Raw genomic sequence first — 19086 nt, forward strand, 5'->3', positions numbered from 1 at the left:
TCCGAGGAAGACGGGAGGAAGGCAATGGTGAAATGCTAGGCTCTACAGGGCTTGAACTCTGTGCTGACTAAAAGACTGCTTGCTGTCGCTATCCACACCAGTGCAACAGGCCAAGGAAAATGCACTCCACGGTGCTTTCTCACCACCACTTAAGGAGCATGGCAAAACCACCATCAAACCCCAAACCACACAAGAAAACTTGAGGGAGCGCAGGAACCTTGGGGCTGTTGGCTCAGTGAAATAGGGCCAAGTCCTTCCTGGTCTTTGAAAGCGCACGTCAAACTAGATATGCCGGGAAAGATGAATGCAGCCCCAAAGCAGTCTCCTCCCAGGATGCTGTAGATCAGCCCAGAAAGAGCAATTAACAGCTCCATCCTCTGCCAGCCACCGAAGGACTGGCTGAACCGCTGGCTTGCAGGATGGCGGTGACCCTTCAGAGCACAAGAGCAGAACCACTCACCTGTCGACATAGCTCACAAGGTTGGCGTTCTTATTGTAGCGCATGACCCGGATTTCATTCACGCATCGTCTGTTGCTGCTCTCTTGCAGGAGACTAATTTTCTTTATGGCCACCTAAAATGACATGGAAATCCATGAACCAAAGAAGTCTGGCACGGGACCACAAGGGGAACATGGAGACAGCGATTTTGGGATGATAGAGCTGGGCTGTGCCAAACTGCCTTGCGACTGGACATCAGCAGAACTTGAAGCTGAGCTTGCAAGAGCCCTTTACACTGCTTGCCTGGGCACCACTCCCAGGACACGCAGCCAGACAGCCTTTGCCTTGGAAACCTAGGAGAAGCAGGGTCTAAACTCTCCATCTCAAAGCTCTAAGCACACTCGCCGCACCCGCAGTCTTCCCCCAGGCCCTTACTTGGTCATCCCCCTTTTCATTCACACGCCTCCTGCAAGCAGGAAGCCATTTTGTGCCAGTCAAAAAGGAGCAAAACTGCAGGGAAACCTTTGGCACTTCTAGGAGACTTGATCATTCCTCCAGAAGCCACTGCCATTCTGCACTGCACAACAACAGAGCAGACTCTTACAGACATGACAGATAAAATGCTGCCCCTAAGCACATCCTGACCGTTATTCCCCCTTTCACAAACACTACCCTACGCACTTTACTGAGATAAAGCCGTGATGATGGAAACATCATTAAGGACACCCCCAAAATACACAGTCCCTGCACTTCCTCACTTCAGCAATTTTCATTTTGCCCCACTAAAACACTTTTCCCTCACACCGCTGACATTTGCAAATACTGCCCGACTGTAAAGAGAAATAACCCAAGCCTTGATCCTCTAGCGATACACGCCGGGCTCTGAGCAGGGCTTAGGCCCTTGGCAGACTCCTTGCAGACCTCTCTCTCCCTCTCAGCACAGTTGCCAAGGGCAGCACTGCAGGTGGCTAAGGAGCTACCAGCACAACTCCCACGGATTTGCTGACAGCCAGAAAGGAGAATTTGGGAGGCCTGAGCTGCAGCCCCAAAGAGCAGTGCCATTCTCTAAGACACCACCTTGGCACTAAGACCCAGCTAGCATGTCCTGCCCCGAAAGATGCCCCTTGGCCTCCTTGCGCTCACTGCAGCAGCTGAGAAGGACAACATCCGTCCCCACTCTATTTGGCAGGCAGACACTGGCAGGCACTTTGTTTGCCTTTGCAGCAAAGCTCTACTGGCGACCCAAAGCTCAGGCACAGCTCACAGCAGAGGGGAGGGCACTCGAGAGCTGCAGAAGCTGCAGCACTGCTTGACGCTTACCTCGTCTCCTGTGGCATTCTCCACTGCCAAGCACACAGTGCCGAAACCCCTAGAAACAAAACAGCAGCGGAGAAAGGAGAAGTCCTTTAGTCCCTGCAGGTGGTGCCAGACCCTGCACTCCAACGGGGGAAAAAAGCCCCTGGGGGGCAAACAGCAAATGGACCACGAGAGATTGTGGTCTGGCTCTTTGTCCTCTTTCTCTTTCTGTGTCTGTGCACGTGGGGGATTCTTCCAGACACACACATGGCCCTTGGGCCAGCTCACACCTCTCCTTGGAGTCTATCTGCCCAACTCGGGCACCACCACACAGGCCTTCTGGGAAGCCTGAAGCCATGGAACAGCCACGGGAGGAAAGCTTCTAGAAACAGATCCTTTCTCCCGCTGACAAGGAAAGTCGTCTCCAGCCACAGCCGCAGCCACAGGCAGAGCAGCCAGAGGTCTCCACTGTTGCACACACAAATGGAGAAGTCCTCAAAGCAGAGGATCCTCAGACAGCTGCGTTCTGGGTGCAGAGCCATGGGCAGCTGCTTCTCTTCGGTGCACCAGACACAGAAAGGACTCTACTTTGCAGGTGACTTCTTGTACACTTGACTCCTCCCAGGGGAAATGTTGCAAATCGATGCCATCTACAGTCAGCAGAGCGGGCTCGCAAAAGGGAACAGCTTGGCGGATTCTTTGCAGCAAAGGCCTAAACCGCACAGGATCCACCAGGGATGTGCCATCAGGCAGATGATGCCTTTTCCTCTAGCGTGCATTGCCATTGGGCATTCCCCTGAAGCTTTGGCTTTTGCCACCTCAGCTCCGAAAGGGAGCTGCTTCTTCCATTTCTGCTTTTGGCTTCTAGACTAAGTGGTGGTCATCCTGACCACTGAACCTTGTTTTCAGCGAAACACTGGAAAGAAATATTACTGAGAGCTCTTCCCTGACAGTCCTCGGCTGCTAACTTCGTCTTGGAGGCAATGAAATCTTTCCTCCTTTCACTCCCGTCTATTACGTATTGGTTTGGGACACGCAGAAAGGATTGCTCCTAAGAAAAGCGGCAAACGGGAGCAACGCACTTGAGGGACAGCAGATGTGCCAGGTGCTGCTCTTTGCTGCAGAAAAGACTGGTGTCTTTGCCATGTGTCCAGGTGTCTTTGTCATGCCTTCGGACCACAGCTGTCAATGCTGACCAGTACTGAGAGATGGCAGCATCTCAAGGCAACGTCTGAACAGCTTTGGAGCTTGCCTGACGTCACTCTGGCGAGAAGTGACACCAGCAAAGTACACGGCCCCTCCCTCTGAAGAAGGACCTGAGGCTGCACTCACCCTTTGCCAATAGTTCCCACTTCTGTATATTTGACCTCTGGATCTCCTTTGCTCACCAGCATCCCTGTAAAAATCCAAAGGAAAGATGCTCACTTCAAAGCAGAGAGGCCACCCTGCCGCAGAGCCAAAAGGCAGCCCCACTCTCTGGCACACTGGGCCCTTTCAACTCCCTCACTCGAGAAACAACAACACCATTACCGCTCCACCACCACCACCAGCAGCACAACAACAGCAGCAAAGACAAGCAGCTCTGCAGCACACATGGCCCTGCACAAAACTAAAAGTCCAAGCTAACATCTAAGCACATGGAGAAACAGTCAGGGGAGACAGGGATCAGGAAACCCCAACCAAAAGAAGGGATTGCCGTCTATAAGAACAAAACATTTCTGTTCTTGGCAATAAACACTCCGTGGCATTCAATACAGCCTTTAATCCCTGCAAACAGCCAAGACACCTTGGGTTCTGGAAACAATTTTGATCAACAAGGCTGCCCTTTCCAGAAGCGGAAGAATAGCGCCAAGTGCTTCCAGCAGAGGCGCAATCTCTGACTTGAAGCAGGACTTTGCCTAAACAATGCCTTCCCGGCTTCTCAAGAGCAGCAGCTGATTGATGTTCCAACCTACTGCCATGGGCCTTAGCAATGAGGTCCCTCAGCCTCTAGGACAGGCAAAGTTCTCAAGATGAGCTTGGCTGGGCCCCACAGGAGCTGGGCCCACAGGAGCTCCCTGAGGCCTACGCATTCACAAGGTCACAGCCTCCTGCTCAGCCAGAAACAATCTCTCTTTTGCACCGAGGCAAGCTCAGGCAAAGCCAAACGGGGCCGAGCTGCCCTCCGAGGCAGGAGCAACAGCCCGGGCTTCCTTCACCACCTCCAAGCACAACCACGGGCCCTGTGTGGCGGCCACAGCGCCCGACACTCAGCTGAGGAGGAGCAGGAGGTGGCCCAGCTCACGCTCACACCCGCACACACAAGGCACTGCTCCAGCACACAGGCGTGGCAAAGGACATACTCAGCACGGCCAGCCACCCGTCCTCTGTCCTCTCTCGCAGCTGCTCTGTGCTGCCAGAGGAGCTACTTGTGCTCCACGTAGACGAGCTGCTCTTGCTTGGCTTTCCAGCTCGAGGACTGGAGGCTTCTTCAGAGCCTGCAGCTGCAGCTCGTGCAGGTGCCAGGACGGACGAGGTGGAGCTCTGGGACAAGAAATGAAACTGGCTCAGAAATGTGCCCACCACAGGTGCCCCTCCAATCCCGTTTCAAATGCAAGTCCCAGATGCAATGCCGGCCACATCCAGGCCTCTTCACCTCTCGGCTTTTGCTGCCCCCTTCTCCAACTCCAGGCACAAAATCCAAGGGCTGCTCTTACGTGATTCACAACATGGCACCAAAGACACTGCGAAGCAAAGCAGGCACTTACTGATGTTGGCTGCTCAGGCCGTGGGCTGACAGAAGGGGCAGGTTCATTGGCGCCTTCCTCCTCTTCAGCCTCTTCCTCGGCTACAGAAGCAGCCAGAGCAGGTGCTGGCGCTGCCCTTGTGCTCTGTGGACACACAGCGGCATGAGGGACAGGAAAGGACCTGTCATTCAGAACCTCGCCTATATTCAGCTACAGGTCCCGCTGCATCTCAGCTGTTCCTTTAGCTCCCCACAGCTGCTCCGTGGAGAGGGCCAGCTCCCTCCAGGGGACAGAGCCTCCTTCCTGTCCTGCAAGGCTGTCACCTGCATCTTCACACTGCTCTCCTCACCGGGGACAGGGAGCCTGCACAGCCACTGGGCACAAAGGGCCTCACCTGTACCCCGGGAGCATCCAAAGACACGCCAATGCTACCTCTTGTTCTCTTGCTAAGACAAATTCACCGCCCCACTCAGGGTACCGGGACAACGATGCCTAAGCGTCCAAGTTCCTTTGCACACCCGTTCTCCAGGCCTCCCTGGCCGGGGGAAGCACTCTGGAAGGGCTGGAAAGATTCCAGCCCTCAGCATCTTCAGCCACGCATGGGAGGCGTGTGTCCCATCGGAAACTTGCAGCTCTGCTTTGCTCCAGCCACAGGGCTACCCAGAGCTGCCACTTACTGATGCTGGATGCTCAGAGCCCGCAGTGGCAGCAGCTGCAGCTTGGTGGGCATCTTCCTCCCCTGTGGCCTCTTCTTCAGCAAGACACGCAGCCAGAGGAGGCTCTGAGGATGGTTTTGGGCTCTGCAGACAGACAGCAACGTGAGCGACAGGCAGCCTTCTTTAGATTCAGCTCTACACCCAGATGCACTGAGGAGAAATCAATCATCTGGAGAGAAATGGGATTCGAAGTCTTCCAACTCAAGTAAAATGGCCCAGTTAGATCGGACTGCACTCTCTTGTATAGGAGAAATTCCATCACGGCTTCAAGCAACCCCACTTTCCTCTGCTTAAAAGCTCTGAAATGGAACAGGAGGAAACAGCCAGCGATTCTCCGGATGCTGCTGCTGCTGCTGCAAGGAGCCTGGACTGTACTTCAATTCATCCAACGCAGCCGGCACTGGAGTGCAGCAGGCCCAGCTCACAGCTTGCTCCACAACTGTCCAACGCTACCAACACCAAAGGCTCCTTTCCCACTCACCCGAGGACCGGATCCTCTCCAGGCACGGGCGATGTGACCTGCAACACACAAGGCAAAAAGAAGCGGATGCTGTGAGAAAACTGCCTGCCCTGGGCAAGCCCACCAAAAGGTCAACCCAAAGACAGAGCATTCTGCTTGCACTACGTGCCTCCAGCAGCAGCAGCCCTTGTGTCGCACAGCAAGCAACACAAGAGCACAAAGTACTGCCTTGTGTCTACCTTCCATCCACTCAACCCACAGACACTTGAGAGCGAGAAAGTCCGAGTGGTTCTGGAACAGTCATTGCTTCTGCCCCACGCCACCCAGCACGACCTACAGCTCCTCTCTTTCCTTCTCTTTCTCTTCAGTTTTCTGAAGAGATGGCAAGCATCAATTGCCATCAGCTTGCCGAAAACGTTTCCCCAGAAACGCTTCACAAAGTCCCCCTCAGCCATGGTGGCAGCTCTATTGTGACGCAGCACAGGAGCAGCTCCTGGGCTCAGGAGCATGCAAGACCTCTTCTGAAATGTTTCTTTCAGAGGCCTTTTCCAAGCTGGTCCTGTGATTTCATCACAGAGGGAATGGCTCTTTTAGCACACAGCAAGTGTCGACTTCCACAAACGCATCCTGGCATGAGGGAATGCAGGCAAGAAGATGCTACTCCCCAGTCCTGGAGAGCAGCGCACAGTTTTTACAAGGACTCCTGCCAAGCTCTCCCAGTCTTCCCGTCTTGGAAGCTGTCTTGCTTGAGCCATCAAACGGAGGAGATTCCACACTCCACTGCCACAGGCCGTGCTGTGAGGGGAGCATAGCTCCTGCAGGCTACATTACAAATGCAGCCCACGCCCTGCTGCCTAGAGACACCCCCTCCTCAGCTGCAGCTGTTGACAGCAGCTTTACCCAACCCAAGGCCTCTTCGGGGCATTTTGCTTTCCGTATGCTGCACCAAACAGAAGCATCTACTTACGTGCCAGGTGGGTGAAGTAGTAGCCGGAATAAGCCACAGAAAAAGCCGTGAAGACTGCAGCATACACTCCCTCCATGGCTGGAGCTCCTCGAGTCTGCACCAGTCGACGACACCTGTGGGGACAAACAAAAAGAGTCAGAGTGCTGTCAGGCTGCAGCCTGCTGGCAGACCCCTCGTCGATCAGCAGGTTCCGCCTGCAGTCAGCATGCCAAAGAGCTCCTCTGCACACTGAGGCCTCCCGGGCCTCGGCACAGCAACTTTGCCGTGACAGCGCCGGGATGCGGCCGCTGACATCACAATAGCAGCCGCTCTAGCCTGCCTTGTGAAGTCATGCATAGAACCAGACCTCCTCTACAGCTAATGCCAAAAAACGCCTGCAAAGTTCTGCTCTGCTACAAAGCAACGCAAAAAGCCCTCCTAGTCCATAACCTATTGCTCAAGGCATCTAAGAGTATCTCCAAAAACACACCAAGCCCCCTATAGCCCACCCCGAGAAGCCGAACACCGAGTAGGGACCCGGATGCGAGGCAACCCAAAAAGAGAACAGGACCTTTGGCCACTCATTCTCCTGGTAAATCACAAGGCTTGTTCCAGCTAGGGCTCTAAAATGCAGCATCAAAGGAAATCACCCCTTCAGTGACAGCTGGGGGGAAAAAAAAACCTCAGGAAGCACTTTCGTAGACCTTCTTCCTCACATGTGCCCTACAGAACAAGGTGGGACACAGGCCAATAAAAGGCTAGGATTGATGAAAACATGGAAAGCTAAGCAACACATGCACCGCATACACATCATCCTGCTGTTGCACTGCTGTGGCATTTCCAAGGAGCCTCGCCCATCTGATGTGCGCCTCCGGGAGCTTGCCTGGGCACATCCGTGCATCTGAGGGAACTGCCTGCTGTGGATGGAAAGAAAGAAAGAAAGAAAGAAAGAAAGAAAGAAAGAAAGAGCGAGCAGAAAGTTCCAAGATGCCGTGGGACAACTCACAAAGTGCTTGTAGGAGGAAAGCAGTGGGCCCAAGTGAGCCGTTCCCAGCAAAACTGAAGTTGCGAGGCAGAGATCAAATACACCAGGTGCTGGGCAGGCTACAGGAAGGCAGGCTTAGGAAAAGAGAAAAACCACCACCTTTCCAAAACTCGGAAGCTTCATTCTTCCTCCTCTTGCATTAAAACCACTTTTTCTCTAGTTCCCATGTAGTAGTTTAAGGCTAGCCAGCAACCAAGCACCACACACAGCCGTTCTCGCTCAATGCCCCACCAGCGGGCTGGACTGGGCAGAGAATTGGAAGTGTAAAAGCTGGAAAGCTCACAGGTGGAAAACAATTCAGTTGCATAGGAAATGGTGAACCCACGCACGCAAGCAAAAAACCCCAAAGAGCTCATTCACCGTTTCCCGTGGGCAGGCAGGTGTTTTGCATCTCCAGGACGTCAGGGCCCCCTCCAGCCTCACAGTGACTTGGGAAGACGAATGCCATGACTCCAAACGGCCCCTCCTTCCTCCTTCTCGTGCCCAGCTTGAAATACTGAGCAGCAGGGCAGATGGTCGGGAGTATCTCTTTGGCCACTTTGGGTCTCCCAGCAGCCTCCCAATGTTCGTCACCATCTTGATAGTAAGATAAAGCAGAAAATATTGGCTCTGTGTAAGCCCTGTTCAGCAATAACAAAAATATCTCTTATTTATCCATGCTGTGTGCCACAGAAATCCAAACCGCAGCACCCTACCCAATGTCCTGAAACTAACTCTTCTCTATCCTAATCCAGCACAGTTTGCTGTCTTTATCCCAAGGACTTGCTATCAAAATCATCCCATGAACCAACAGAATATCCCGAGGGCACAGTAAGAACAACATCAAATATTGAAAATAATCATTAAAATGTCACCAACATGAAAAACTAACCATAAATCCAGAATTCACTTAGCATAAAATACTGATGTTCATGAAGGAAGAGATAAGGTCAAAGCCACAGAGGACTCTAAAAATACGTGTGCCAATATTATTCTGAATTTCATTTTAGCTAGAAATAGTTTTGATGAAAAACTTTCTCCAGTTTTTATGATCTTTTGAGATAGTTTATGATAGTAGTTAAGAATTCATTTTTCTTTAGGTAGCACTGTGAGTTTGATTGTATAAAGAAATATTACTCCTAAGCAAAAGCCAATATTTTTCATTTTATAATCAATAGAAGAGTGATGCATAATTAACCTTTACAACTCCATAGAGTCTGTCAGGCTGTAAGGACTATTCAAAATTACAAGTGATGCCTCCCGTTTTCCTTTTAACTAGGGGAAATGAAAAGGAGACATCCTGACATATGAACAACCAGCATCCATGTTCTGGAACTCTGTAGCAAGCAAATATTTGAATTTAGGGGATTGTTTTTTCTTTGGTTGATTTGATGGTTTTGTTGTTGTTGTTGTTATTGTGGGTTTTTTGTTTGGCTGTTTCATTGCTCTTTATTGTTGCTTTGGTTTGGTTTTAGTTTTGTATTATTGGTGGGGTTTTATAACCTGTCAAAAATCCCTGTGGAAAAGAAAAAGTAGGGAGCAGAAAGATTTATGGTGACTTTTTTGACCACGACACTACAAACTCTGAGTATTTTATTTATATATATATACATTTATTATTTCGCTAAATGTAATTTGCCAATTTTAATACTGTATACTTATACTGTACTTGGAAGTTCATAGCTAAGTTCAACCCATCTGAAGCACAATTAAGTTATCCACAGTGTGGTGATGATGTGGTCTTTCTAGTCCAGTGCTCAACTATGAGGACCAACAACTTCTATGACCTGATTATGCCTTCCTAAATAGAAATTCGTTCTATAGCTTTGCAGCTAACAGTACTTGAGGCAATCACAGGCCACATACTATGTGTTGAGAAGAACTGTGAATACAAAACATGCATATGATTAATGTGAACATCTCCACATATGACCTGAGTATTTAAATAATGCATTTTCTCAGCACTCTGAATGCCAAGATACCTCGACTTCACAAGGACGGGTGCTTACATAGCACAGGCATACAATAATGAGCAAACGGAAGTGGAAGTGACAAAAGAGAATCTTCTACATTAGTTACTGGGTTAATAAGATTCTGAATGGGAAGAAATTGAAGGTTTGGGACTGTGCTAAATACATAATCTTGTGAGGTTTTGAAACCTCCGAGCACTCTGAGGCACCCACACTGTTGGGTTATGCTCTTCTTTAAAAAGCTAAGCAAGTTAATAGTTGTTATAAAGTTATTTATTACAGAAGCACATCAGTCTCAAAGGCAGAAACAAAGCAAAGCAATGGCAAAAAGCAGTGGCATAAAGCAATGGCATAAAAAAGCAATGGCTCTCCTCGAGCATGTTCTTTTATAGAAACTTACGAGCAAGATAAGACACAGACTCAGACCACTACTTCTTAACCTATTAGAATTCTAGTTTCTTAGCATGCCAGGCTACGTATAAACTACATACATGGCCTATCTTGTTCTAACTGAAAAAATGTAAGCAATATTCTTAACTATAAGTCTATTATGTCTGAAGCTAGGTTCTTGGAGCCTCTAAAGAAACACTAGTATGTTTTTCAACCTTCGCTAGAACATGTACTACTTCTCAGGCATCTAAGACCTTTTACTTACTAAAAGCATTAAAACTTATTCCATTTACTTACTCACTTATTCAGTCCATCTATTCACTTACTCATTCCATCTGCTCACTTACTTGCTCCCTCATGCTATAACCTAAACCTTCACCTCTGCTTTATGTGTGAGAGGCTTAACATACTTCAATCCATCCAAAGGCTTTAATTCAATCACTGCACCCTGATGTCCCTCTGAAGAGAGACCCCTAGTTTACTGACTCCAACACAATCTCAAGCACTAGCTCAGCTCCAAATGTAAAATTTGACATGCCTTGTTTGTTAAAGTCCCTTGGGTGCTCTTTGAAGATGTGTCCACTGAATACTACCACTCTAGCAAACCTCTCCACTAAATTCCTACTGCTGCTGAGTTTGAAATGAACATGCTCTGGGATTAAGTGTCCCAGCATATTCCCCACAAACAGATCTAAGGTCAGCAGAAAAGACTGCCGGAGATTCAGGTTCTCAGCAGGAGTTTTTTAAAGGCAAGTAGTGTTTGTAGTAATGAGAACACCTAGAGACTTAGTTCTCTCTAATTATGTTAAGATGTCCTCAGCCTTAATTGGAATACTGCTGCCAGAAACATTTTAGACCACACACCTGGGAAAATGACATTAGGCACATGATATTCAAAGTGGAATGGGGAAACAATAGCTCCAGAGAGATCAGACAGATGAAGGGAATGACCTTATCTCAGACTGATGCAGTGCAATGACCTGGAAAGTCTCAATCTGCGGAGGTGCTGACTACCACATGTTCCACAAGGACTGTGCTTGAGCATATTCTCCCCATTGCCCAGAAGGCTTTGCCTTGAAGAATTGCAGCAGATTGCAACCAGGTGTCCAAGGAAAAGACTTCACTAACAGACTTTTCAGTCAGCTGTGCAAATTTTAGATTTTAATTCCACATTTCACCTTCGGAGAAAGGAATAGAGAGCAAATTTAGGCCAGCTTTTTCTTTAAAATCTCTGGACAGGTCTAGTTAAAGCTGAGAAAAGTCAGGTTCACGTACATTCTAGAATGGCTACCTTGAGGTGTATCTTGTACAAAGCTCCCTAAAGGCTTCAGAGGATATGCTGCATTGGCCAACAAAGCAGAAACCTGATTGTTTAGAAAACAATTATAGATGTTCTGCATCTCTTCTGACATACTCAAAAAAACAGTGTTAGCTTTTCTGAGAGTTTCCCTAGAGTTCTAAAAACAAGACTTAGAAGCATTGTCACAAAATCAGAATTAGATCACTTGCCCCTTACACATAGCTGGGTTTTTGTAATGGCTGCTTCCACAGGATAATACTACGCTTTTCATGCAACAATATAACAATCTCAGCTTTTGATATTTTGGTATTTTGGGGAGTTTCTCAATAGTGAAAAGCAGTCAGATTTATACCATGGGCAAGATAGCCAAGTAAAAATTTGGGCTTTTGGAAAACTAAGGGTCAATGAAAGTATCTGCAAAACACTAAAGATTCCTATGAAATTGTCAAAATTCAGTGGTAAGAGAGGGAGAGAAAGATGTGTTTGTAAGGAGAAATGTCTTTTCCACAGTTCCTGGGGACTCATAAAGACCAACTGATCTTCCAAATCTGGATAAGGCAAAAAATAAACCATATATGTGTCCATGCTCTTCTTCCATGGCTGTTTAAAGATGGAAACAGAGGCACTGCTTATAGCTAGGCAGCAATAAGTGTGTCATTTTAGACAGATTTTGGTGTAAAAACACTGTATAGTAGCTTTTGTCATTCTCAAGAACACAACAAAAGAGGTTGGCTTTTATCTCATTGACCAACCATCAAAAAACAGTTCCAACTTTTTGTAGCTCAGGGATCACATTTTTTACCACATTCTAGTAGTGTATTAGTGTGTATTAGCGAGATGACAATCAGTTTTGTTCTCAGACTGTTTATGGAGTTCTTCTCCACTGAGATAGGGTTTTCCAGGTGACACAACAAGTCATGGAGCTTCCTAACAGAAAAATGTGACAAAGGGAACAGGGAATTTGTCCAGTGGCAGAAACAGCCATTCAGGGTTTAGTCTTCAACACAAGCATAATTTTGCTATAGTGTTCACCACTTTTAGTGGACGGAAGGCACATATTTTATTGGCCATTCCCAAAAGTGCAACATACAAACATCCTAACAGTAAGAGTCCCTGGTGTGCTCCTAATGTTTTCCTCTGCATCAGGAGAAAATCCCAGTCAGAGCCCTGTACTATCTTGAGGTTGGATATAAAATTACGGAAGATACCTGACACAGGAGTACTTATCCATTGCACAGTGAACATTTGAAGTACAGGGCACATGTACTGAATATTTAGCAGTGGTTCTCTGTGCTCATAAAACACTGCACACATCAAAAGAGGGAAAAGCACTCTTGTCTGACATCAGAGTTTATTCATAACAAAAGCTCAACACCGATATCACCAAGTATCTGAAAAACTTCCAAGGAGTAAAGATGAAAGTTCCCTGATATGAAAATCCAGTAAGAAGTTATACATTTAAAAAGTGATGATCTGAAGTTAAATCTGTTTTTCTATTCACCCATAATTTATAGATGTTCTCTGAGTTTATGAAATAGTCTCAGAAGTAAGGCTAGTGAATACTAGCAGTAGATGTCAGGGAATTATTCTCTCCACAACATACAGAGTAGAATTCATATATTCTTTTCTGACTCCAGTGCAGGACTTGTGCTCTGCTCTGTTTGTACTTAGCATGGAGAAGGTAACTCAGAAAGAATCTGCCATAGTGACCCATTGTGAAGCTCTAATGGGTGGATATGGAGCTGCCTGATACAGACTGGAGACCAAAAACCCCCCAAATCTGTGCTGCCTATATTCAAAGCAGAATTAGTTAGATCTTACTTTAGTACAAGACTACAGCTGTCAAGTTACTTTTGTTTACTGACTGAAGGAATTCTTTAGCACTCAGTGCCAATTAATTTATTCCTGAACTGTTCTATTCTAAGAAACACTAACAGCACATCTTCTCTACACTTCGCACCAATAGCATGGATGTAATGAAATACTGATGGTTTTGCTGCTTACAAGCAGATTTGCTACAGTAGTTTTGAGACTGAGGAGGTGTAGATACAAAGCACAACCATATTTTGAGTGAAATGTGGATCCTTGCTTTCCTTTATGAATGGCATCTGAAGGGTGACTGAGAGCTTTTAATCAGTTGTCTACATTCACACCTCAGCATCTAAATGCATATTGTCATTGTTTTGAGTCATCTTCAGAACCTTTGCTTTTCACAGACATAAACTAATGGTTCAAGTGCTTTGACCTCCATAAAATATGCTGGGGTTCATTTATAGTTTTGTACTATATAAAACTCATCTTGCATTTTCAGCAACAACTTATGGACCTCATGCAAGCTCACCTTTCTAAAATTAACTTGGAACATTTGGTGATTCACTGCAAGCACAAGTTAAAGGATTTGTGTAATATGAAAGCAGTAGGCTGAACTCTTCCTGCACTTGTTATATGGACTGGGTGAAAGAACTCTTGGTATATGATGGACATATAAGTTGCTAAGACAATGATTTAAAATTATAAGCAGCAGAAAGGTTTCTGTAATAGCAGGGTAATACAATCTGTTTTGCTTTTCAGCTATTTCAGAGCCACCATAAGAGATGTCCTAAATATTCAGAGACATCTCTTAGAGAAAAAAGCATAATAAACTTCAGGGCAATTAAGATTTTCACTACAGTGTCGTAAACATTTCTAACATAAGGATTTAATGAAAATTATTAACTGTGTCATCAAGGCTAGCTGGGAATAATGCAATCTAATAATTATTATTCGCAATGCTTTTCATAATGTTCTAATCAAAAAACAATGAACTGTTTAGATAATATCCTTTCAAACATACTACAAAACAGAAACAAATTAAATGCCCTCAGGATTATGGTCAAACCAATAATAGTATTCCTAGAGGCAAACAGGGGCAAGTGTTTCAAATAAAAACATGACAAGAGTGAGTGTATTGGTCTTGCTTATGTATCAAGCGCACAATATTAACTGCAATGCCTATGTGGAAACATGAAGCAGTATTTCTAAAAGGATTTGGAAGTCTTAAAGTGATTAGAAAAATCATCTCCACTGCTCAGATAAATTTTCCTGATGAGGTATCATAGCAACAATATGCAACTTTTGTTCCACTAGGGAAAATACCGTGAACAGTTTATATTTTGGTGAACAGCTTATATTTCATATTCCTTACATCTTATCACGTTTTATTTTCTGGAAGAAAATTTTAACACTCATGTCATCTAAAATGCATAAATCTCACAGCTAGTTATATGATCATCCATTAGAGGGGCCAGTGAAAAGATTTGCCTGCCTTGATTTACATTTATGTATTGAAGAGGGTTGGTGTTTTTTGCCATCCAGCCTCAGTGAAGTTGGTGAGAATAGTTCCACTGGCTTGTCTGAATCCAGCCCTGAGATTTTCAGTATTATACCACAAAATGTCCAGTGCTTGCTCTGACCCCAGGAGCCTTGGCCCTCTTCCCTGTTCCCATACAGCTGATGGACCCATCAAACAGTAGCTTCTGGAAAACAGGAGAAATGGGAAAAGCTCAGGTAGAGAAGGAGATGAACCCCAGTTGAACTCAATCTTCATGCACTTCATTTTTTAAAGAATCGTTTTCTGAAGTGCAAGAGTTTTTTTCCCCCTGATTAAGGAAACTGAGGAAATCCTGAAGGTAGGTGCTTAACCAGCTGAATTTACCTTGGATTCTGTCCTGCTGCTTTTCTGAGTTGCGATCTGTTGGTGACAAAGTGTTCTCCGCTGTGCAGCAAGGCAGCAGGAGCAGACACAATGGTTTAAATTATCTACCCCACCCACCTGCTCTGACATTTCTCCAGATACGTGGTTTGCAACACTGGTCATCATAGGGCACCTGGCAAGAGGCTGCTAACACCTCAATTTGTCCCAGCAGAATGTTTTTAGCGTCAGTCTTAACAATGATTATTGTCTGGGAGTCTTATTTCTTTAAGCACTTGAGTTATAACTCCCAAATATTTATGGTGTGTAGCACTTGTATACTTAACAAAAGAACACTTCACCTTAAAAGAAGAAAAAAAAACCAAGGTGTTTTGCTTAATAATACATGCTTTATATTCACAATATTCAAAATTTTTTTCAAGACGTTCAAAGCACAATTAAAAATTAATTCTCTACAATGCTTTGTACCACAACTTCCATTGATTAACCATGATTTATGATCAGGATTTTTTCTCATTTTAACATTCAAAGTACAAAAAAAAATTCTTGAATATTAGAAGCTTTGACTTTTTATGCTGTATGTTGTATTTCATTAGGCAAGCACAGGATCACCACAAGTACACTCTCATTAGGAGTGAGTTTATTGAAGAGAAAATCTATTTTCATTCTTTTTAATCACTAATCTTCACAATATAGAAGCACCACCAAGAAGGATGAAAGGGAACCTGTCATACCAGGAGGTTTTGACAAGATGGTTGTAACAAGTGCTTGAACAATCTCATCTCTGTTTTTTCCTGATCCCTGTGGTTTTGTTCATGGCTACAACTCAAGGATTATTATTAGAGTGCTAATCTTTTTATGCTGTAGAGAGAGAGAAAAAAAAGGCATCCTTCACAGAACTTTTCAGAAGCCTCATCCTATCTTTTCTTCTTTTTTATTTGTTCAGAGGAAACATTTCCATGCAATATTTGGGCTTATGATCCTATTTACACGGCTCACTCCAGAATTTAGTTCTGGTGTTCTGTACCAACTTTCTAGTTATGCACCAACTTTCTCAGCTATTTAGTAAAAGAATAACTACACAGGAAAAATACATTTCCTAAATTTCATTCCCAGAAATATATTGTATATTTTTTTTTAATTCTGCACCATTTTAGACCATTGAATTGCAGACTATAAATACTATTTAAATTCAAAATAGATGCTTACAATCCGATTAAAGTGTTTATTAATACTCCAAGCGGATTGTTCTAAAGACAATTTTCACTGATTTCTACATATAGAAATGCATGAACCTATTTTTCTCGGTATGTTTCTAATTTGACCATTAAACTCCTTATATACATTACTAAATGAGACCTTAAACATGAGGAAATTAGCTAAAATTTTAATGATTTTACTTCATTATCTTAGTACTAGATGCTATTAAAGCCTTGTTGCAAGCCCAGAGGAACAAAGTTTATTAAATTTTGCATTATTTATCTTCCCTATTTTCTATGAGAAGGGTTCTCCTTTATTTTGCTAGTACTTCACCTTATTGCTATAGAAGCCTAGTTTGTATAACTAATTTTAATTTATGGACACGTACTGGAGTTTTTTCCTCAAATAGGGAGCTATGAAACCCATACATCAACTTGGTTCAAAAATTACTTCTAAAAGCTGAAGCTGATACCATCTTCCCAAAAGGACTGGTATGTGTTTTGTTGCCGAAGGGATTTAGAATAGGAAATTAAATAATTAGAAATTCTTGTAGAAAATGTCAGATAAATGGCAGAATTACCATTTACAGGTCATGTTACTCGAAATGATACTAGGTGAATGTAACTGTTTCTGAAGTCGAGTGGTCATTACTAAATACCACAGGTATAGGAAGAATGCATATCTTATCATCTGTTATGATAAGCAGAAACAAAGACAAAAAGAGATGAAATTAGGTACCATGGGGGTCTGTGGTACAATCAAGAACTATACAAAATCACTGCAATTCTACCCAAAAACCTTAAGTATAAACTAACATTTTTTTCCCTTCTTGTTTATGCACCCATTAGTTTGTGTTTAAGGTCTCAGAATTCTTATCCTGTGTGTTTCTAAGCATATAATATTACTTTGAATGTCCTGCTTAAGAAGATTTTAGAGGATTATTAGGGTACCCGTAGGAAAAATGAATAGGATTTAAAAAATATAATATTGAGAACTTGAATATGAACAGCTTTTTAATATTCCTTCAAAGAGTTCCTTTGTGAAATCAGAAAATATGAAACCACTATTCCACAAAAAGTGATTGATTTGTACAAAGCCATGGATAATATATATGCTAACATAGAACACAAAATGCATAAATATTAAGAAGCTATTTATTAAAACCTGAGTTGATAGGAAATGGGCTGAAGAGAACATCCAAGAATCCTCTGTTATGCAAGAAAACCCGATCTAACAAGTAGTACATCCATTTCTCATTATTTCTGCTTAACAAACTGTGATTGAAATCAGGCTTGTCCTTTTACCTACAAAGTATAATTCATTTAATAAAACTGCTTTAGAAATGCATTTAAGAAAAATCTACAAACTTGAAAAGTTAGGCTTGCATTTCTGTGCATTCTAAGGAATTCTGCATCTAAAGTCAAGAGAAAATTTCAATGTATTCTCTAAATCCTTAATTCTTTGGTAATTGCCATGTACTGAGCAAAGTACACTCTCATTACAAAAACACATACATTTTTATATATATGACACCCATATTAAAATGTTTTTTTGGGAATTAAATAGGTAAAATTAAACATCAGCCTATACATATGTTATCAAAATAAACCAAGGACTTTCCTTGAAAGTATCTGAATATATACGTAATTCTTTATAAGAAAATATCTGTGGGAAGACATGGATGGCAAACTTTTTCATGGTGGTGAGAGATCAGTATCAGCTTTTGATATGCTCAAGATGAACGCTGAAATTGAGGGGTTTGTTCCCATTTAACAACCCAGATGTTGTTATGGAATACTCTGTCTTGACTATGGAGGACAATATGAAGTTTTACACTCTGTCATACACATCTCCCAACTGTTCTGCAGACAACACACAGATAACAAAAAAGATTCAGAACTCCCAAGATCTGTTTCAAGTTTGAGCACTGAAGATTAAATCCCACAGCTAAAGTGAGCCAAATTAATCACCTGAAAGGCACTCACTGAAAGAGAGAGGGTTTGTTTATTGCTCTTCTGCTCTCTGACATGAAGGAATTGAATAAAAATTTAGGCCAGTTTATCTCTTTGCAGATAATACATAAAGTAATGGTCAAATAATCTACAAACAAGATTCATTATAGAATATTGCTAGGTAATGCCAAGGGTCAAGAATGCCTCCCTGCAACTCTACCCGCTTATCAGAAAGCTTTGCATGCTGGAAAGGAGGGACATCAGCAATATAATCAATCATAGAAAATAGCAGTTTTCTATGCAAGTACCTGTAAAGACTAGAACTGAATTTTAGTATATTGCTTAAATGCACTGTGTGGGCTTGATCCTAGATGAAGATTATTGCTTCTTCGTACCACATAAAAGAGGCATGAAAATACACAACCAGATAAGGACACATTCATTCACATTCATGGAGTAGAAATATAATATAATTGAAATATTTTCATCCTTTCCTTGAAATATTTGTACCTGATTTGTCATGTTTTGATGTGCCAGCAAAAAAGTATCTTTAGGACTTTACAAAGGCTGGGGCATTTTCAGATGCAGTATTGCCAGATTTCTATTGAACATTAAAATACACAAATAAATATTTAACATTTCTAGATACTTTGAGCATTCTGATTGATCTAGGAGATTTTTTATTGTCATGTACACAAAAATGGAAGTGCCATCATATCAGAATCAGTTCTGTTCAGTTGTCAAAGTATAAAGCAATACTGGTAGTATTATAAGATATCTATATCAAGCAGTAAAAATGATGTAAACATTGAATAATGGACATCATACATAAGCAATTGCATAACTGGTTTGAACATGGTCATGGATGCAGCTGCATATTTATACTTTATAGCCTTCATTTGCTTCATCATCCATGTGAACAACCAACTAATTTGGGTCATTTACTTGTATATGTGCCCTATTTCCTATATAAACA

This window comes from Sturnus vulgaris, chromosome Z, assembly GCF_052056855.1.
Source record: "Sturnus vulgaris isolate bStuVul1 chromosome Z, bStuVul1.hap1, whole genome shotgun sequence".
NCBI classification, from domain to species: domain Eukaryota; kingdom Metazoa; phylum Chordata; class Aves; order Passeriformes; family Sturnidae; genus Sturnus; species Sturnus vulgaris.